This window comes from Lissotriton helveticus (genome assembly GCF_964261635.1).
Source record: "Lissotriton helveticus chromosome 1_1 unlocalized genomic scaffold, aLisHel1.1 SUPER_1_unloc_40, whole genome shotgun sequence".
Classification (NCBI taxonomy): Eukaryota; Metazoa; Chordata; class Amphibia; order Caudata; family Salamandridae; genus Lissotriton; species Lissotriton helveticus.
Window position 1 is genome coordinate 1,726,442 of NW_027611682.1, and position 22,205 is coordinate 1,748,646.

General features: G+C 46.8%; 1 long non-coding RNA gene across 4 annotated transcripts in view; it reads right to left on the minus strand.

Moving 5' to 3' along the window:
* The window catches only part of LOC144806044 (uncharacterized), a 401,169-nt gene extending 381,794 nt beyond the window's left edge, over nt 1-19,375 (minus strand). For 2 of the 4 annotated variants that reach the window (XR_013605667.1, XR_013605665.1), the window contains exon 1: nt 19,176-19,349. This is a non-coding gene — a long non-coding RNA (uncharacterized LOC144806044). Of the gene's footprint in view, nt 1-19,175 lie in introns of all 4 variants that reach the window. The other 2 variants (XR_013605666.1, XR_013605668.1) reach the window with 2 other exon arrangements.
* Between the last annotated feature and the right edge of the window lie 2,830 nt (nt 19,376-22,205).

Consider the following 22,205-nt stretch of genomic DNA (forward strand, 5'->3'; position numbering starts at 1 on the left):
CTGGTGGTGGTGGACATGGTGGTGGTGAACGTGGTGGTGTTATGTTATGTTATGTTATGTTATTTTATCTTTTGTATAGCGCACGGCTACTCAAAAAGAGTGTCCCGGCGCTTTTAGTAAGGAGGGCTGCATCATAATAACATAACACAGTTAAAAAGGAAAAAGGACAGAAGGCCGAGCGGGCACACAAAAAGCGGGCTACTGGGTAAACAGCCAGGTTTTAAGGCCTTTTCTAAAGGCAAGTAGGCTGGTGGCTCCCCGCAGAGTGAACGGCAGAGAGTTCCACAACTGTGGCGCTAGTAGTCCAAAAGAGCGGCCTCCCAGGCGAGCTCTCTTCACTCGCGGGACAGCCGCCAGGAGCAGGGATTCCGACCTCAAAGAGCGAGTCGGATGATAAAAGGCCAGTCTCTTTTGGAGATACTTTGCTCCCACCGCATGGAGGGCCTTATAGGCCAGAGTCAAAGCCTTAACCGCATGCGCGCTAGCGGAATTCTGCTCCTGTGCTGAGTTTTTTAAAAGGGGTAGGCAGTTGACACCTGACCGTATCCAGTTAATAGCGAGTCTTCCTCAGCCCAAGACCCAGAAGGAGGTACGTGCTTTTATCGGCCTCACTTCTTATTGCAGACAATGGATTCCTCAGTATGCCTTTCTAGCCAAGCCACTGATACAGTTAACGACACAGGAGGCAGCCGTATCGACTGTTCTCCCTTGGACATCTGAACATACACTTAGTTTTAATGAGTTAAAGAAAGCCTTATGCCAAGCACCTGTTCTAGCTACACCGAACTACAGTAAGCCTTTTACACTTTTCGTCACAGAACGTGATGGTACTGCATTATCTGTTCTTACACAAGATCAAGCCGGACAATACAAGCCCTGTGCTTATTTTTCGAGTACATTAGATCCAGTAGCCCAGGCTCTGCCTGCGTGCCTCAAGTCAGTTGCAGCCACAGCACTAGCTATCAGACAAAGTGATTCCATAGTATTAGGACATTCCCTGACAGTACAAGTTCCACACTCCGTGGAAGTTCTTTTAAACCGAACACAGACTCAGCACTTGACAATTGCACGTTTAACAGGTTATGAACTGACACTGTTCCAGCCACACATAGAAATCAGACGCTGCAATGTTCTGAATCCTGCTACACTGTTACCGTCAGTTACTTCAAATCCTGCCACACATGACTGTGTGGAAGTAGTTAACACTATGACTAAGCCAAGACAAGATCTGACAGACATTGCCTTCCTACTGCCACCAGTTTTTCTAGCCCCATCTGATTATCATAGAAACACACATCTAGTACACATTAGACATAGAAGGGAGATCGAGTCCCCAATTGTCGATCAAACTGAAACTGCCCTAGAACAATATACAGATTTCAATAGAGGTTTCTTCTTCTTTATAGGACCTATCCAGAATAGTAAGTTAATACGTAGATTAACCAGAACCCTTGAAGCAGTAGTGAATGAGACTACTTCTGCTCTAGGTAACTTAACCGAAGAGCAATCTGCTATGAGATTTGTCGTGCTCCAAAATCGTCTCGTTCTTGACGTCATACTGGCCGATAGAGGAGGAGCATGTAGAGTCATCGGATCTAGTTGCTGCATTTTCATTCCTAATAACGCGCCGTCTGTTTATTCAGCTATAACCAGACTTCATAAAATTGCCCATCAGTTACACCAGAATCCAGGCACCTGGACATGGTCCGGTTGGTTCTGGAGTATAATTTCTGCCTGGGGATGGAAAGTATTGTCATTTCTAGGTATTGCAGTAGCGATCATATTCAGTTGCTGCCTCTGTATACAATGTGGCCCTGCGATTTGCGGCATTTGTGCTACATCTTGTATTCCTAGTCCCAAGTCCCGTCCTAGATCCCGTTCCAAGACAATTCGAGACGAGCAAATGATACTGTATGAAATGATAGATGGTATCATGAATATAGATGTTTCCTGATGGAAACGTAGTGACAAGGAGGGAATGTGGAAAAGTACATTTTGCCATGTTCTGTGTCCCTACGTGTTCCCCATCTTATGCTATATGTGCATGATTAATATGCATATGTATTCCCTTATGATCGATTAAAGACGCAATTACAGTTGTGTCCAACTCTAGTATGCCAGTTTCCAGTTCTCGTGAAAGCTACGAGTATCAGGCCTATGTAAAGTTACGTTGCCACGCTTCTCAGTGTGCACGTTAATTCATTGTAAAGTCCCCGTTTCTAGGCCTCAAAAGGGCCCGGACTCAGATTCAGCTCCTGTCTCCTGAACCCTCTCCGAGGAGCGATACAGCCCCCACCTGTATCCCTGACCCTTCACTTACTTCCTGCCTCACAGTGCCCGGCTCGGCCTGGCTCTGCCTGCCTGCCTGCCAGTCTGCCAAGAGTATGTTATGATTCTAGTTATCAGTCCAGCTCTCCTTCTCTGCATTCCTAAGCTACTGAATCGCATCAATAGTTTCCGTCACAGTCTAGCTTTTATGTCTCCATGTAAGAGAAATACTGTATTAATGGACATTTAATATTCCTCAACACGCACTACATGTAGAATAATGCATGCACCAGTCTTAGAGTCTGTTAGCCTTTACCCTGATAACTTTTGGATTCTATCAATATGTTCTCTAAACATCAGATACTAGATAGTGTTTAGGTACATGTCGCTCTGACTCTCCAGACTTCAGTCTCTTCTTCTAGCACAGAAGTCATAGCCCCCAGTTCCTCCTAGTAACACGTCATTGCCAGCTTGCGCGCACCACTAGGTTAGAGGTCCCGGCTCCTTAGGTAGCCCCCTCCATGTTTCCGCCCCATTTATGACATATTCTGTTACGTTTGCATCACATGTCTATGTATACGCCCTGTTCACGCCTCTTGTTACACCCACTTCAGTCTTATCTTTCGCGACTGTTACTAACTACGCCCACTGCTACGCCTACTGTATGAACTCTAATGCAATTGTTTTAGTATATATATGTTGTGCACTGTTATTAAAGTTAGCGCGCTCATCCCAGATCCTGCCCCGGCAGCTGCCGGGCCCTGCCATCCTATTCCCGTGCAGGTTGTCCTGTTCCTGTCCTTTATGCTGTATTAAAACCTGCAAACTCCAGCTACCTCGAATCTTGACTCTTATTTATTGAGCTATCTGTTATTGTATATCTAGTCAAAAATAGATCAGGTATTTAATTATTTATTTACCACAGGAGGTTCCTTCCCCTGTTGTCTGAGGAGCACAGGAAGCTGACGGTGCAGGCTCTAATCGGGTCCAGGTTAGATTACGCGAACATTCTTTACCTGGGCCTGCCAGAGTATCTGCTGCAGCGGCTCCAAGTGGTGCAGAACGCTGCCGCGAGAGCTATCTTTGGTTTAAATAGACGGGCCAGTGCAGCGGGTCTGTTGAAGACCTTGCACTGGCTTCCAATCCGGAAACGGATTGCCTTTAACCCCTTCGACGCTCATGACGAGCTGGGCTCGTCATGAGGTAGCCTCCTCGCACGCTCATGACGAGCCCAGCTCGTCATGTAAAGTGCGGTTTGAGGTTCCGTAAAAATTATTACGATGTTCTGGGCATTGCCGAATATGGACGAGTTTGGTATCTACGAACCGTAAATGGCGAGTTCGGCAAGTGTGTGTGTTTTCGCTACACTACCTGCCAGGGTTCGTCTAATATTACGCGTTCTTCATCTGAACCCTCGGGTTCCATTTTAGATACGGCATCCATTTTGTTTCTTGCCCTCACGTAGTCAGCGAGCAGATAACTGTTCGCCCCCTGACCCTCTAGTTCCCAAGCCTTGCGGAAGACGCATATTCCTTTCATGCGTCTTTATGGCCGGAGGAATGACACAGCAAAGGCAAATGGCTCAGCTTAAGGGTAATCTGGTCGTGCCGGCTTATTGTGACAGCCTTGCAGGCGATGGATCCAACTCTTTGATCCTACGATCATGCTTCCGATATTACCCCCACACTCTTTTCTCTACACGTGTCTGACTTCCTTGCAGCTGCTCTTGTCTCTTCTTCTTTGTCATTTACAACTCTAAATAGGTATGCCTAATGGTGGGAAGATGTACTTTTACAGTTGGGAACCGGCATTGCTATTGTAATTATGTTCCGGGATTCTGAACACATGAAAGCGACCTCTTTGAAGTTTACTGTGGGAACCGGATTGTAATCTTTTGTCCACATGTTATGCAATGGCAACATTCTGTATAAAAGAGAGCGACCTACAAACACAATTTGAAGCAGACTCGCAGAACCTACATGTCCATGTACTTCTTATGACTCTTGTTTCCCTGCAGTAATAAAAGCTGATCTTTGACGCCGAAGGAAGTGTCCCGTGTCTCTGTAGTTTGTGCGCCGAAACAGGTATCCCATGAAGGTTATAGGTGTTGTTCCCTGGCACCGCTGGTACTGTTAAAAGTCCAGTCCTTCAGTTGGCGCCCAATGTGGGGCGACATCAGCGGTACCGGTCCAAAGCCTGATGATCGTGAGGAACTTCGTGTGAAATCTCCGAGGGAAGGTGCACCCCGCTTCATCGATCCTGTTGTCGAAATAAGTGGCCCGAAGTTTTTCCCTGCGAAGATTCCCGCCTCCTGACGGCTGCGACGGACCGATGCCCTGACTGTCGACCTGTCTTCGACGCCCGGCGCAGACCTTACGTACAAGCGAGACGATAGACGGGCCTTCCTGGTGACGCCATTGAAGTTCTGAGTTAAGTATTTGTGGGTCGCTCCCAGTCCTTAGTGGTTGTTCTAGCTTCTCGAAAGCTTTGTTGTAGCCTTTTAAGGCTTTGTTGTAATAGCTCACTGAGCTTTGTTATAGCCTCCTCAGGCTTTGTTGTTAGCTCTCCGAGCTTTGTGGTAGCCTTAAGGCTTTGTTGTATTGCATGGTTCCATTGCATTTGTGGTTCTTAGTATTGGTTCTTAGTATTATTTGACAGTTGCAATTGCCAAAAACCGAGGGTTTTGACTTACACGAGGTTTTATTGCTTCGGTAATCCTTGAAGTTTGATACTAGGTTAGTGTGCACGATGCCTAGCCATAGTGGTTTGTTTCGTATCTTCCAATGTTGCGCAATGGATTCCCGGTTGGAGGACTCGTGTCCGATACCTCCAGTTGGAACTCCGATACATGATCTTTATAGTCGACATGGGGTGGGTCCTATAATATATAATGATTACTGGGTCCGCTATACAAAGAAAGACGGTGACCTTAGATGGCCACCACATGGAACTTTTGAACTTTCGATTTTAGATAATCTTGAGGCTAAATTATTTTTAAAGAAAGCTAGGCCAGCTATGTTTGATTCCTTTCGGATATGGTGTAAAGAGGCCAAGCAGAAAGAAATCAAACAACTTAAAAAGGATCAAAAACAAGGGTTCGTTCCGATAATGCAAACTATACGAGAATGTAAACAGGACAAAGAAGAAAAGGAAATGGAAATCTCTACTAGATTGCATCACATGAAAATAGATAAATGTTACCCGGTTTTACCGAATAATCTAGAAAAGAAAGAAGAAGATTTGAAAGAGGATTCCTTGTTATCATATTTAATGAAATCACCACCTCCTTATGTACAGGGTGCTACTGCTCCTGTAGCTCCTCTTGTTGCTCCAGCGGCTGCGGGTCAGCCCGTTGTCAACCCTACGTTTGTTCCACCACCTGTCCTTGTTCCTACTGTCCCTGTACCTGTACCTTCGCAGACTGTTGTTTCTGCTACTCCGACTACCTTGTCCGTTCCTACTATGCCTTCCTTCACCTCCAGTGTTGTTGCCCCTGTTTTTCTTTCTCCTTCTGTTCGTAAGCGTGTTCCTAACTCTGTTGCTACCCTTTATTCACCTCTTTCTGGTCCATTATTTTCGTCTAATTTATCTGAAACTCCTCAAAGACGGAGTCAGATCCCTAGTGGGAGGGAGAAAGAGACGTTAGTAACCATGGCACATAGGTGGATAAGACATCCTGCCAACTACACTCCTCGTGTGGTCTTTGACACGTTTTCTCAGTTTAATGAACCTACGCAGAGATTCGTGTTTGAGGAGATGTGTAACTTTTTGAGGGAAGAATGGTATAACGATGATGTAGATAATGTACCGCCCGACATAATTGAACTCCAAAGTCACTTTTCGAATGGTATGATTATAGGAGAAGATGTACGACGTGCCGTGGAACGCTTATTAGCGTTCAGATCCACAGCACATTCTCGGGTGTCATTTGATGATACCACTGAGAGTTGGAAAGCGGTTCCTGGTCAGTATCCTATGAGAGAGGTTCCGCCACTTTGGGTGCCTGGTGACCCTGCTGCTAACCCTGTGGTTTTACCGCATTTTCGAAGAGTGTGGATACATCTTCCATGGAAACGATCGGAGGTTTTGCAAGTGAAGCAATCCTTACCCGATCCGCGTAAAAATCCGGCTGGTTATTATAAGGAGTTATCACAACTGGTGGAAGCTTCTATTATGAACCTTGCCGATATCGACATGTTGTTCGGCAATGTTGTACCGCAACCAGTTTGGGCTAAAATTCGTCAAGCCGATCACGCAGTCGAATTAGGGGGTGATTGGGCTGCATTGATAACGGCTGATGGACTACAAGTTGGTGGGGCTAAGCCTGACCAGCTAATCTTAGATTTGCCTCAGAAAATCATTACGCTCATGAAAACTCTCATGCCAGCGATGAAGGTGAACTGGGATAAGTTATCAGCTTGTAAGCAAAAGAAAGACGAGAGTGTCTCGGATTTCTTTACAAGGTTTGAGGAAGCGTTTGTCGACCACAGCGGCCAGGACATGGGCGCTGAGGGAGGCCAGCGGTTATTTGTTGACAAGTTCGTATCGAATTTGTTGCCTGAACTAAGCAACAAATTGAAGAATTCGGAGAGTGCGTGGGCAGTTTCAACCCCTGCGCAAATACTAGCAACGGCCCAGTATTATGAGAATAGGGAAAAGGAAGAAAGTGATCGTGTAGAAAAGAAAACGAAGGAGCTCAAAACGAAGGTTTTGTTGCAGCAAGCATACCCTCCACGATCAAACCAAAATGATTCACAACAGCAGTATCGACCACGAGCACAGCCTGATAGGATGCAGCCGCGCTCTGACAACTTTGATTATAGATCTTCACTTGGGTATAATCAGTGCGCATATTGTAGGAAAGAGGGACACCTAAAATATGATTGTCTTGCCTTACGGGACCGCCTGAATGGTGTGTCGACACGAGGAAACCGTGGTGGTGGTCCTCAACAGGCATCACGAGGTAGAGGTCGTGGTTCATCCCAAAATCAGATTGATCGCCATCAAAATCAATCGGATGCGAATAATTGTTTTGACCAGCGAAATGCGGGGTCAGTTCGATCTGCACAGTATAATGTGGATGATTATTACGTAGAGCATGAGACGGTTGTAAATGACCATTACTAGGACAGCCAACGACAAAGAGAGGGAGTAGTGTCAGTTCCGGTCGATCAGAGTGGGCCTTACGTTGCAGTGGCTACATCGGGTGTAGTTGAGCCTTTTCTGTTAGACACTGGTGCGACAAAAAGTTCCATCATGCATTCGAAACTCCCTGGCGCACCTTTGTCTGGCTTAACGAACGTTTCCGTTGGATTCTCTGGCGCCCCTGTTAGTAACCCAGTCTCTAATCCTTTGCCTCTTATGATTGGACCTCGTGAGCTAACGGCTCCACTGATTCTATCTACAGGTTGTGGTGAGAATCTTTTGGGCCTGGATTTGTTGAAACGACTATATGCAACATTGTATTGTTCCCCCGAAGGAGTGGAGCTTACATTGGGACGGAGAGTGATCTCTCCCATGTATTTGTCGGTCGATAAATTCCCACCGGAATTGAGTTCCCTCCCTGCGTCCCTATGGGCCACAGGTCCCAACGATGTGGGCCTGTTAGACATTCCACCCTATGTGATTCAATTGAAACCAAATGCGCGATTACCACGTTTACCTCAATATCGTATTTCTCTTGAGGGCGAACGAGCGCTGTTAGCAATCGTTCATGATCTCATTGGAAAAGGTGTTGTTGAAGAAACTCGTGGAAACGTGTGTAATAGCCCTGTATTGCCAATTCTGAAACGAACTGACCCGACTAAACCTCCTGTGTATCGTTTCGTAATAGATTTAAGAGAGGTGAACAAAATAGTGGTTCCACAATTTCCTGTGGTTCCTGACATTACAGCCTTACTAACAATGATTCCGGCATCTGCCTCCTGGTTCACGGTGATCGATCTAAAGAATGCTTTCTTTAGCATTCCGATTGCAGAGGAAAGCAGAGACCTATTCGGATTTTCATTAGGTGGTCGCAGTTTTAGGCTAAAACGCGCTCCACAGGGCTACTGTGAGAGTCCGTCAATCTACAGCCAAGCACTTAAAGGTCAGCTTGATGCCTTTGTTTTACCGACGGGCGCGGCTTTGATACAATACGTTGACGATCTTTTAGTGGCAGCTGATACAGAAGCTATTTGCAAAACGGCTACAGTATCATTATTGCATTATCTACATGACTTACATCACAAGGTATCGCATTCAAAGCTACAGTATTGTTGTCAAGAAGTTACCTATTTAGGTCACTTATTGTCAAGAGAAGGGAGAAGGTTGACCCCAGAGAGAATTGCAGCGATTACCCGAATGACTGTGCCAAAAACCCAGAGAGATGTTCGCGCCTTTTTAGGTATTACGTCCTATTGTAGACAATGGATTCCAAATTTTTCATTGTTGGCGAAACCATTGATAGCTCTTACGTGCAAAGATATTCCATCCCCATTGCCTTGGTCTAAAGAGTGTCAGAAAAGTTTTTCGGAATTGCGTGATGCGTTGTGTTCGGCTCCTGTGTTGGGTACTCCTGACTACAGTAAGCCGTTTACACTATACGTTCACGAGAGGGATGGTTGTGCGTTGAGTGTTCTGACACAACCTTTTGGCGGCAAACAACGCCCATGTGCCTATTTTTCTTCGACTTTAGACCCAGTAGCAAGAGCCTTGCCGAGTTGTTTAAGGTCTACAGCGGCAGCTGCGGCGTCCATTCGACAGTCAGCAGGTCTAGTCATGGATAATAGGCTTACGGTAATGGTTCCGCATGCAGTTGACACTCTATTGAATCGAACGAAAACTCAACATCTGACGAGCGCAAGATTGTCTGGATATGAGTTGACGTTGCTGGCCAGTCACATACGGATAAAACAATGTAATGTGTTGAATCCAGCAACATTGCTGCCGATCGACACAGAATCAAGTGGTGAAGCAGTACAAGACTGCTATCTCAGAACTGAGGAGGAAACTAAGGGTCGTATTGACCTAAAAGATACTCCATTGACAGATCCCAATGGTACTTTGTATGTGGATGGTTCCTGTTTTAAGTTGCCGAACGGTGATGTGACGACTGCGTATGCTGTAGTAACATTGAGAACGATTGTGGAAAGCGCAAGATTAAGTCAGAATTCGGCTCAGGCTGCCGAGTTAATCGCATTGACGAGAGCGTGTGTGTTGTCTAAAGATACACGGGTGAATGTGTTTACAGATAGCCAGTATGCGTTTGGCGTGGCACATAGTTTTGGACGACTGTGGAGAGAGAGAGGATTCCTTACGTCGCATGGCACGAAGATTCAACATGGTCAGCTTGTAAATGATCTTTTAGATGCACTCACATTGCCTAAACAAGTGGCCATAGTCAAATGTAGCGCACATCAGAAAGTAACAGATGATGTGGGTCGTGGAAATGCGTTTGCGGATGAAACGGCTAAAGAGACGGCTAAAGATTTGACGAACAGAATGTATGTTACGAGCTCAGTGAGATGGCCAACAGAGACTGGTATGTGTGAAGACACATTTGAAAGTGTGAAAGGAATACAGAATGAAGCCACTGAGACGGAAAGGACTAAATGGAGAGAGAGCACGGGAAGATTGGATGAGAATGGATGTTGGGTTGATTTATCAGAGAAGCAGAGATGGATGTTACCGGATGCGTATGTGCTCGCTGTTGTTACAATGGCTCATGGTATGGCGCACATCAACACTAAAGGCATATGCAAGTTGTTGTCTCATGTATGGAAGAATGATGGGATTACTAAGTGTGCCGAGAGAGTGGTTAAGAATTGTATGGTGTGTTTGATGCACAATCCTGGTAAGGGCACCCCCACTCCACCTGGCCATTTTGCCCGTCCTACATACCCTTTCGAAGTTATCCAGTTGGACTTTATCCACATGGACCGATGTAATAACTTGAAGTATGTGTTGGTTGTGGTGTGTGCATTCTCTAGGTGGATTGAGGCCTACCCCCTTAAGGATAATACGGCTTTATCCACGGCAAAAATTTTGCTCAAAGAGTATTTTCCCCGCTACGGAATGCCTCGGGTCGTATGGTCGGACAACGGAAGTGAGTTTGTTGGGAGTGTGATGAAGAGTGTGTGTCGCGGTTTAGGGATAGTACAAAAATTTCATAGTGCAAATCATCCACAATCAGCAGGCTTGGTGGAAGGATATAATGGCACTCTAAAACTGAAATTGGCTAAAATTCAGGCAACAACTGGTTTATCATGGCCCGACGCTTTGCCTCTGGCTCTCCTGTCGACCAGGGCAACTGTACACTCTCGAGTAGGGCTCAGCCCATATGAGATTGTGTTCGGCCGTCCTGCTAATGTATGGGGAGTCCCAAGACCTAAAGAATTTGATAGAATCGAATACCCTATGCTGATTGATTATCTCTATGATCTGACTGCTAAATTAAGTTTGATTCATCAACAGGTCTTTGAGGCTCTGCCGTCACAAACAGAGGGTCCTGGTCATCGGCTCCAACCAGGAGACTGGATCCTCGTCCGAAACTACGGACGAAAACGAAACCTTGAACCAAGATTTGTGGGCCCGTTTCAGGTACAGCTGGCTACGAGGACGGCGGTTCGACTACACGGACGCCGGAACTGGGTACACGCTACCCACACCAAAAGAGTCCCGCTTCCTTTGCCGTCGGACACCTGGATGAGAAGAGGTCTTTCTTCATCTGAGACCGACACTCCACAACGTTTCGTTCCATTCAGCGAAGCTCGGCTTGTATCTGACACCGTTGTTGATTCCCCTCAAACAATTTCCTCCACGTCAACCTTGGAAAATTTGACTGTTGAACAATCACCTGAACAATTGAACACTCCTTTGCCGTCCAATCCACTGTTTGAAGATCAGACTCACCCTGGAAGTAGCCGATATTTTCTTCGTCCACGAACAAGCCACAAATAAAAAGATTTTTTTTGTTTCTAGGTTCTACATTGCTCTGAAAACAGTGGACATTATATATTGTGTATCTTTTTCTTTTTTCGTACAGCCAAGAACATTATTTAGCTAGAACCTACCATCCAGGTTGACCGTAAGGCCGTGCGGGTACTTCCTTCTGTTTAGCAGCTATCGACACAAGGTCGGTTTCTATTATCAATTTCTGGGAACTCCTGGGAATTGATAACCACTACTCAGAACGAAGTGCGTCAAGAACGTCGCGGACGGTCGTTAGGGGATGGAATCATCATTGTCTGAGCTGTCGAAAAGAGAGGAAATTTTGGCGCAAAGATCTGCATTGCATAAAATATTTCATACGAAATGGTTTTTCTTACAGGTGGTCATACTGTTCCTGACTATATCTATGTTGCTGGTGGGGGGAGTATATTATGGGTCCCAATTCTTATTGTCTTCTGCTACATCTACTCTCCCATCTCGTGATCTATATTTCGTTTCTACTGTCTCTCCACATTCCTTTTATCTTCTGCCTCAACACGAACAAGTCAGACGTGCGGAATTCAGAAACAACTCTTTTATTCAACTCTTGCATCAGCATCAGTTAGTGGTAAACACTACCAACTGTTGGGTGTGTGGGTTAATGCCACATACCATGGATAAGGGTATTCCGTACTTAGTTCTGCCTTATAGTGCACAAGGGTCAGCTCGAGCATTACAAACTATGTTCCGTAGCGCACTAGATTCCTACCCCCATCGAGAACCACGCTCAGCAAACTCTGGTCCTGGTCCGTACCACAAGACTCTGGCGAGAGCTATTGCAGACTTAGATAGAGATATTTTTGACGCATCGCTCATCCCAGAGGAAGAGGTGCGAGCATATAAGGAACTAAGTGAGGCTGAGTACAGCTTATCAGTGGGTGAGAGGCAGCTTAAAAGCTCACCACCGATATGGATTGTACCTCACCTTGGTAATTTCTGCTTGAAAGGTCTTGGTCGAAATCCGAGAGCTCAGTTTGGGGAGAGTGCTTGTACCGAGACGTATGTCTTACCGACGCTCTCCTCCCCTGTCTTCCTGCCTGCCAAGGGTACTTACTTTGTATGCTATGATCGAGCCTATACGTGGTTACCTCATGACTTCTCGGGTACCTGCTATATTGCGAATCTTTTGCCTCCGACTTTCACTGTGGCCTCTGATTACCACAGAAATAGAATTGTGAGAGGTGTGGTTAGCAAAGAAGATACTTCCGGACAAGAAGCGGGAGACTTCTTTAAGGGTTTCCTACCGTTCTGGGGACCGATGGTTAATAGCAGGAACTTGAGGCAGTTAACTCGTGTAGTAGAATCAACTGCCAACATAACTGCAAATGCCCTTGGTAATTTGACAGCCGAACTCCAGGCGGATAGACTAATGACGTTGCAGAACCGTATGGTTCTAGATATCGTTCTAGCAGATAGAGGTGGGGTTTGTAAAGTCATCCATTCGAGCTGCTGCGTATTCATACCTGATAACGCTCCAACGGTTTATCAAGCCATCTCTAAGTTGCACAAAATTTCGGAGTCCATACACGTGGACGAAGGAAATTGGACGCTTCTGGGATGGTTTTGGGGTCTGATATCAACTTGGGGTTGGAAGATTCTGATGATCATAGGGGTTGTTGTGACATTTCTGTTCTCATGTTGTCTTTGTGTGCAATGTGGTCCTGCCTTATGTGGCCTTTGTGCTACGACGTGTATAAGACAGCCCGTTGTCACCAAAGAGGCATTGAAGGATAGAATAATGTATCAACAACATCTGGATGATCTGATGAGTATCGAAATCGATTATGATTCCGACTAGTGCTTGCCTACATGAGGGCAAAAGGACCGTCTGAGGTTCCGTAAAAATTATTACGATGTTCTGGGCATTGCCGAATATGGACGAGTTTGGTATCTACGAACCGTAAATGGCGAGTTCGGCAAGTGTGTGTGTTTTCGCTACACTACCTGCCAGGGTTCGTCTAATATTACGCGTTCTTCATCTGAACCCTCGGGTTCCATTTTAGATACGGCATCCATTTTGTTTCTTGCCCTCACGTAGTCAGCGAGCAGATAACTGTTCGCCCCCTGACCCTCTAGTTCCCAAGCCTTGCGGAAGACGCATATTCCTTTCATGCGTCTTTATGGCCGGAGGAATGACACAGCAAAGGCAAATGGCTCAGCTTGAGGGTAATCTGGTCGTGCCGGCTTATTGTGACAGCCTTGCAGGCGATGGATCCAACTCTTTGATCCTACGATCATGCTTCCGATATTACCCCCACACTCTTTTCTCTACACGTGTCTGACTTCCTTGCAGCTGCTCTTGTCTCTTCTTCTTTGTCATTTACAACTCTAAATAGGTATGCCTAATGGTGGGAAGATGTACTTTTACAGTTGGGAACCGGCATTGCTATTGTAATTATGTTCCGGGATTCTGAACACATGAAAGCGACCTCTTTGAAGTTTACTGTGGGAACCGGATTGTAATCTTTTGTCCACATGTTATGCAATGGCAACATTCTGTATAAAAGAGAGCGACCTACAAACACAATTTGAAGCAGACTCGCAGAACCTACATGTCCATGTACTTCTTATGACTCTTGTTTCCCTGCAGTAATAAAAGCTGATCTTTGACGCCGAAGGAAGTGTCCCGTGTCTCTGTAGTTTGTGCGCCGAAACAGGTATCCCATGAAGGTTATAGGTGTTGTTCCCTGGCACCGCTGGTACTGTTAAAAGTCCAGTCCTTCAGGTTTTAAAAAACTCAGCACAGGAGCAGAATTCCGCTAGCGCGCATGCGGTTAAGGCTTTGACTCTGGCCTATAAGGCCCTCCATGCGGTGGGAGCAAAGTATCTCCAAAAGAGACTGGCCTTTTATCATCCGACTCGCTCTTTGAGGTCGGAATCCCTGCTCCTGGCGGCTGTCCCGCGAGTGAAGAGAGCTCGCCTGGGAGGCCGCTCTTTTGGACTACTAGCGCCACAGTTGTGGAACTCTCTGCCGTTCACTCTGCGGGGAGCCACCAGCCTACTTGCCTTTAGAAAAGGCCTTAAAACCTGGCTGTTTACCCAGTAGCCCGCTTTTTGTGTGCCTGCTCGGCCTTCTGTCCTTTTTCCTTTTTAACTGTGTTATGTTATTATGATGCAGCCCTCCTTACTAAAAGCGCCGGGACACTCTTTTTGAGTAGCCGTGCGCTATACAAAAGATAAAATAACATAACATAACATAACACCACCACGTTCACCACCACCATGTCCACCACCACCAGCACGACACCCACTTCCACCACCACCAAGTCCACCAGCACCACACCCACCACCACCACGTCCACCACCACTACCACCACCACATCCACCACCACGTCCACCACCATCACTACCACCACCTCCACTACCACCAGCACGTCCACCACTACCACATCCACCACCACAACGTCCACTACTACCACATCCACCACCACCACGTCCACCACCATCACGTCCACCACCACGTCCACCACTACCACGTCCACCACCACCATGTCCACCACCACCACCACGTCCACCATCACTACGTCCACCACCACCACCACTCCACCACCACCACATCTGCCACCACCACCATGTCCACCACATCCACCACCAAGTCCACCACAATGTCCACCACCATAACATCCACCACCACCACATCCACCACCACGCAAACAAACAACACATCCACCACCACGTCCACAACTACCACCACCTCATCCACCACCACCACCACCACGTCCACAACCACCACCTCCACCACCACCTCCACCACCACCACCACCACCATGTCCACCACCACCACCACGTTCACAACGAGGCCACCACCAAGTCTACCACCACCACGTCCACCACCAACACATCCACCACCATGTCCACCACCACGTCCACCATCACGTCCACAACCACATCTACCACCACCGCGTCCACCACCACTGTGTCCAACACCACCGCGTCCATCACCACCTCGTCAATTACCACCACGTCCACCACGACCACGTCTACCACCACCATGTCCACCACCACCCCCACCACCAGCATATCCACCACCACGTCCACCACCACCAAGTCTACCACCACCACCATGTCCACCACCACCACCACCACGTCCACCACCACCACCAAGTCCACCACCACCGCATCCACCACCACCATGTCCACCACCTTAATTTCCTATGCAATGAATAACATTAACAGATTTTTCAGTGGCGCATCTGCAGAAAAGTCCTCTTCGTGTTGGAAATTAAGAGAAACTTAACCCCTCACCCAAACAATACATTTACGAATAAAAATGGACTGAATGAGAACCGTGGCCTGCGGCCTTGGTGCTACAGTAATATTACACCTGGCGGCCAAGAAACCAAGCGCGTAGGAGCCCTGAGAGCACGGCCGCCGCGCCGCAGATGCGCGCAACGCGGCGGCCATCTGTGGGTTCTGCCCCGGTAGCTCGCGTGGTTTAATGTAACAGGCCATTGGCTTTGAATAGATCCCACGGGCTTCCCTGGGGCGGGATACACTTACAGGGGCAGATTTAATCTTCCATGAAAAATCTGTGGGATGCCAGTGGAGCATGGGACAAAGAGGCGCGAGTGGGTTATAGCCGCTGCCAAAAGGACCACTGGACATAACTTCTCCAAACAGTATATGTCCATCTTCACCATTGACCTAGTAATGCACACCAGAACCTCAAGGACAACTGTGGCAATCAAACCACACACACAGGTATCTGGGTAATCCATAGGATTGCTTCTGTTGTGGGGTGGGAAGGGGGAATTCCATAAATCTAATGCCATTTGAATTAATTAAATTGGGGACTTTACTATAAGGACAATAGTACTTCAAGGAAGAAAGCGGCCACTGAGGCATTTATGCCACACAAATGTTTATTTGTTGACAGGAAAATACACTATGCAAAATGTTTCAGTAACTGACAGCTGTTGGTTAAACCTGGGCAGAATCATTCAAATTCAAACTTTGTTGACAACGAATTAGAAATGTATGGTTGTGTGTACAGCACCCTAGGCCATAAGGGCCCACACAAAAGCTTCAAATTTAAGTTTTCTAATGTTACTAAAAAGACCATGAGACTGAAGATAACAAGCATTTGCAATGCAACAGGTAGCGCATTTACACGAGTTTAAGCTATTAGGATTGTAAATGACAAAACATTTTATATATGTTTTGAAACCCAAAACATAAATAAAAGGCATTGTCATTTACAATGCCAATAGCTCAAACTTGCGTAAATGTGAGACCAATTGCATTGCAAATGCTTGTTCCAGTTTGTTGTGTGTCCAAACACCCATTTGGTAGCAAGTAGTAGGTATACCCCAACTGCCTGGTTTTTAGTAAACATCAAATGAATCGCTAGTGGGCTGCCAACTATCAGGTTCGTACTGAGATAGAGAATATTTACAGGCACCAAAATAAAAATGCTCACCATTAGTGAATAGCTGAAGAAGTGGCATCTATAAGCTAACTGTAATGCACAGCTATCATGCAAAAGGAAATTAATAATAGACTACTGCATAGAATATCTGTGCAATGCAGTAAAAAAAAGTACATAGATATGCAAGTCAGATTCAGAGAGGACTATATTCATTCTGTGCATAAACAAAAGGAATCCTACCAGGAGAGAAGTGCGGCCCATATAGGGTATGGGAGCACTCAGTGTTTGGTAAAATACCCCTCACACACCAAAAGGCCCCTTGGTGTCATGCTTCATCATCGGGGTCTTCGCACCCCTCTAACGGAATGCGGCGTGCTGCGACCTACGACTACGCGGGAGCACTGGTAAATGACTATGTGTGGTGTGTGTGGTGCAAGTGATAGGGATGATAATGTGAGTGGTGGTAGGTAGTGAAGAGTTAAAAAGTACCTGGCTCGTAGGTGAAATTTTTTTTTATTCAAGACCTCGGGCTGGCACTGTTAAAAGAAGTGAAGTGCGAGGTAAAGTCTGTCGTGATTATGAACAGTACCTCATGTGTGCGTCGACATGTTTCGGAGCTTGCGCTCCTTCTTCAGGACGGGAGCACAACTTCCCCACCTTACTCACGTATTACTAGTTCGTAACTCAAAAATATTGGTTAGTTAACAAAAAGTGACAAATTATTTTAAGTGATAAAAAGGCTACAATGTGCCTACAGCGGATTTTTGGCTCAGGATACATGCAGTTGCATGACTTAATAGATAAAAGTTGCTTGCTTCATGAGCTCATACAAGCGTCTGGGGGTTGATTGCTATTTTGTGCAATAAGCTGGGGACAAATTATCCACTGTCTGACCCCACACGTAAAAGTTAATGTTAACATGTTCCCCCACGTTTCATTAAAACTCCCCCACATTGTTGTACCAAAATACATTTAAGCTTTCTTTATTCATGTACATGAGGGTATACGCTGCTCATGTGTGTGCTTATATTACGTGAATCACGGTTCATTACCATTACAGAGAGGCATAATAGATTTGCTATGTCCCTCTCTGTGACATTACTGCACACTGCCTATTCTAATTTGCAAACCCTGCCCCTCTAAAACCTATTTTTTGTTTTGTTTAGGGCTCGTGCCCCCTGTGCTTTTCATGTTTGTACTTGCGGTTTGCTGTTTTCAGTATCTGTATGGACTTAAATATACAAAAGTGATGTTATTACAATCCTTAAAATAGCAAATGTGTCACAAATTGTGGCTTTCGTAAGGACGGAGGGACAGGAGACTGATTAGTTAAGTGGTGAATAAATACACCAGCCTCGTCACACTCACACTTCCTTGAAGACTTGACAAGCCTGTCTGCTCAACTGCGACCCCTTTTTGAAGAACATGGAAATACACATGTAGCTGGGGTGGTCGCCGGGAGGATCTAGATCAGTGATACCCAAAGTACGGCCCAGGGGCCGCATAAAGCCCTTCAGGTCTTTACTTGCAGACCCCTGGGCAGCAGCAGCACTGGCCTGCTGTTTACTCGAGTCAGAACTAACATGAACAAGAACCGTACATATACAGCAAACACTTATTTTAAAGGTTATTTGCAGTTAGGAAAATGAAGTAACAAGGCCTTTATCTTTAGGAACACCTTCATTCTTAAAGGCAGCCACTAGATATACATGCTTTGTTTCCCTACCCCGACTTTACACCCCCCGCTGGCATCAGGGCGGCCCTCGGTCACACCATAGACCAAACTTTGTGGCCCCCGAGAAAATGTTTGTGAGTACCCGTGATCTAGATCAACAAAAGGCAGAAGTAGTTAGACACGAGGACGGAACAGAAGCTTGCATCTCTAAAAGCCACAAACAGGAACCAATGAAAACAAGCATCGGCATAGCCAATAGGTCTCGCCTTTGGGACCTTATAAGTGTTTAGCCGTGCAACAGTTGATGTTGTTGCACCAAGGATATTGTGCTGGATAACTAAACTCTTATAAGGTCCCAGAGGCGAGACCTACTGGCGATGCCAATGCTTGTTTACCTGATGGGCATTGGCTGACCGCTGCCTGGTTACTGAGGCCCTAGTGAGGTGGAGACATATTTGGGGGAGTTTTATCCTCATCAGATGAAGCTGTGCAGGCCCAGGTGCAATGAGGCGCAGTCGGTGCTGCCTGGGAGTGTGTTCTTTCACTTTCGATTGGCGGGGCGGCCCCCCTTCACTCTCCCAGGTGCAATGAGGCGCAGTCGGTGCTGTCTGGGAGTGTGTTCTTTCACTTTCGATTCACAGGGCTGCCCCCCTTCACTCTGGTGAAAGCCACAAACGGGATTCAAGTCGATCTTCTCATCACAGACTTTTCAGGTGAAACAAATGTCACCGTTTGCTGAGGCCTTGAAAAGAGCAACCCAACTCCACCACTGAGGGCCAATGAACATTGATACAAAATAATCATCGATCGATGCAACAACAACAACAGATGAACCCCGGAGAGCAGGCTCGAGACCCTCCAGCAGCAGACACTCTTTGTACCTTATGGCCTCACCTGGGGTTCAATGTGGTGCTCTGGTCCCTCCTGGGGTCGGGCCTCACCTGGGGTTCAATGTGGTGCTCTGGTCCCTCCTGGGGTCGGGCCTCACCTGGGCTCCCTGCTGTGGGTCCTGGGCTCCCTGCTGTGGGTCCTGGGCTCCCTACTGTGGGTCGTGTTGAGCTTTGTAAGGTCTTTGTGTAACGCCCGGCCTGAACTATGAGCGCGGGGAGACAAGGCTGTTCGTTGACAACTGCGCATGCGCTGGGGACAGACACTGCAAAGAGGCCATGGATTAACTGCGCATGCGCTGGAGATAGACACTGCTTTCCATAGCGTGGATTAAAGCGGCCTTGCATTAACTGCGCGTGCGCCGAGGACAGACGCCGCTGTTAGGGCAATCCAACTCCAGAAGTCGTTGCAAGAGAGATTCACAGCACGGAGCGCAGCACAGGCCCCGACAGCACGGAGCGCAGCACAGGCCCCGACAGCACGGAGCGCAGGGAAGGGCCACACCTCTGAGCCAGCACCGGTGGGACGGGGTCCGAGCAGGGACACAAAGAAGCACAACAATGACGGTGTCCGCGCGGGGACACAACGAGTGAGAAGCAACAGCTGCCTTCCGCCGAGGGGCACGAGGCGCCTCGCGCCACAGCACAGGGTGAGAGGTATGTCAGGGCAGAGCTTCTCTTTGGAGCGGGTGTGTCTTTGCTCTGCGCATGCGCACTGAGGCTGGGCGTCCTCTATCTACGGCAGGTCATAGGCTGCGCTCCGTGCAAGGTCCTCACTCGGTGATGGGAAGTAGGGTATTCGCCCCGCACGTGCGCAGCTGTGACGCGCGGTTCTGCGCGTGCGCAGCCGTGAGACGCCATGTTTTGTTCTCGCGCGCGATGGTGGCTCGTGCAGCGGCGTGAGCGCGCGCGTCACTCTTGGGGGAATAACACACCGGACCCCACTCCTTACAGGCGGCCGGTGCCCCCGGGGAGCCCCCGCAGCCCCCACTGACTGGAGCACGAGCAGAGGGGAGGGAGGCCTCTGACCCCGCGGGTCCACACGTTTAATGACGAGCATCCGAGGGGGTCTGTTTTATGAGACAGAATATCTGGTATTTAGGGTACAAAGCTGCTCGATTTTGCTTTTATATTTATTTATTTATTTATACCTAATAGTCAACCTTGTTGTGAAACTCTCAGGGTATTTTATCTCGATCGCTAAGAAACAATGACTGTTAGAAAGTACAAAGAGACCTGGTTCTAGAATGATCCAGGGGTCTGGAAAGAGAGATGGACACTTGGACACTTTATGTTTAATTCTCTCTCTTCTGCATTTTCTATATAAAGAGAAAAGCTCGGCCTTTCCTGTTCACATAGATCACTAGATGTGACAAGACATATTTGCCACAAAAAGCGCCTGAGCCTGGCGCGAGGGATCCTAATGTTGAAGGCCTTGGTGAATGTGGAAACTACACACACAAGGGATAGACAAGAAGATAACTATGGAGATAAACACACAGTACTTCACTTTCTCAATATTTGTATCTAAGAGTCCATGCACATTACTATCGGTCCACAGGTGATGACCTTTTATCAATATATTCTCCGAAATATATATTGACCGAAAAGCATGGTGTACTCAATATTGATATCTAGGAGCCTATACTCATTACCTGTGTCCGCTTAAAAATCAGTCCCTTATCGGAGATGCTTCTTCCTGTATACGCTTGACAGTCAGTCCACAGGTGATGACCTTTTGTTCCTATATTCTCTGTCTGCGGTACACTGCACATTACAAAGGTAAATCAAGGGGTAACTATGTGGTTGACCGAAAAGCATGGTTTACTCAATATTGATATGTCTGAGCCTATACTCATTACCTGTGTCCGCTTAAAAATCAGTCCCTTATCAGAGATGCTTCTACAGTCGATGGATGGCTGTTGTCCCTTGTTCTGATATCATGGACCACTACAATATAAACAAAATGCGAGACCACTCTTTACGTATCCTCAGCATCCAACTGATTGATACAAAGTGACGCACTGATCTATGACTACCCAAAGATATCACACTGTAGTCGATGTTAATAAACTATGTTTTTGGGTTTCTTAGTTTGGCCTGAGTATATCATACAGTCATTACCAATACCGAGAAAACAATCGAAGTGTCCCTATCAACGCTGAACTAGAGGGAAAAGGGAACTGAGAGCCTCTATATCTATATGTTATTTTGCGGCTGAATTAAATTCAACCCTCGGTCAAATATCGCTTAGTAGACATACTAGAAATTAGTATAGGCAATTGTTAATGCCCGAAATGCTACGGTTTGGCCCAAGTGGCCAAGGGACCAATGTGGGTGAGAAAAGACTGAATACAGTCTTTACCAAACACAAAGGTTACCGGCTGCCACTCTAAACACATTTATATTGTCGCTTGGATATAGTATCTTCAAACCTTAACTCTCATTACAGTAAAATCATACCATTGAAATAAATAAAACAGGTCTCCCTATCGTGATGCTGAGTTTTAAACTTACCCGCGCAAGCGACGTCTACACGTGTCTCCAACCTGATATGCCACGTGTTATGGATTGGCCCGAGTGGGCAAGGGACCAATGTGGGTCAGAAAAGACTGTATACAGTCTTTGTAAAAAATACAAAAGCTGCCGGCTGCCAACCTAGATATAGGTATCTACGGACGTTAAGGGCAAGGGTATGACAACACCCTCCCTACCCACAGAGTAGAAGGGGGCCCTTGGGTCCCAGCCCTGAAAGTGCCACTGTAGCAAATGTATGCATGTGGGATGGTCTCTGCTGTGGGATGGTGTCTGCTGTGTCAAATGTATGCATGTGGGATGGTGTCTGCTGTGTCAAATGTATGCATTGGGATGGTGTCTGCTGTGTTAAATGTATGCATGTATGCATGTATCAAATGTATGCATGTGGGATGGTGTCTGCTGTGTTAAATGTATGCATGTGTCAAATGTATGCATGTGGGATGGTGTCTGCTGGGTCGAATGTATGCATGTGGGATGGTGTCTGCTGTGTCAAATGTCA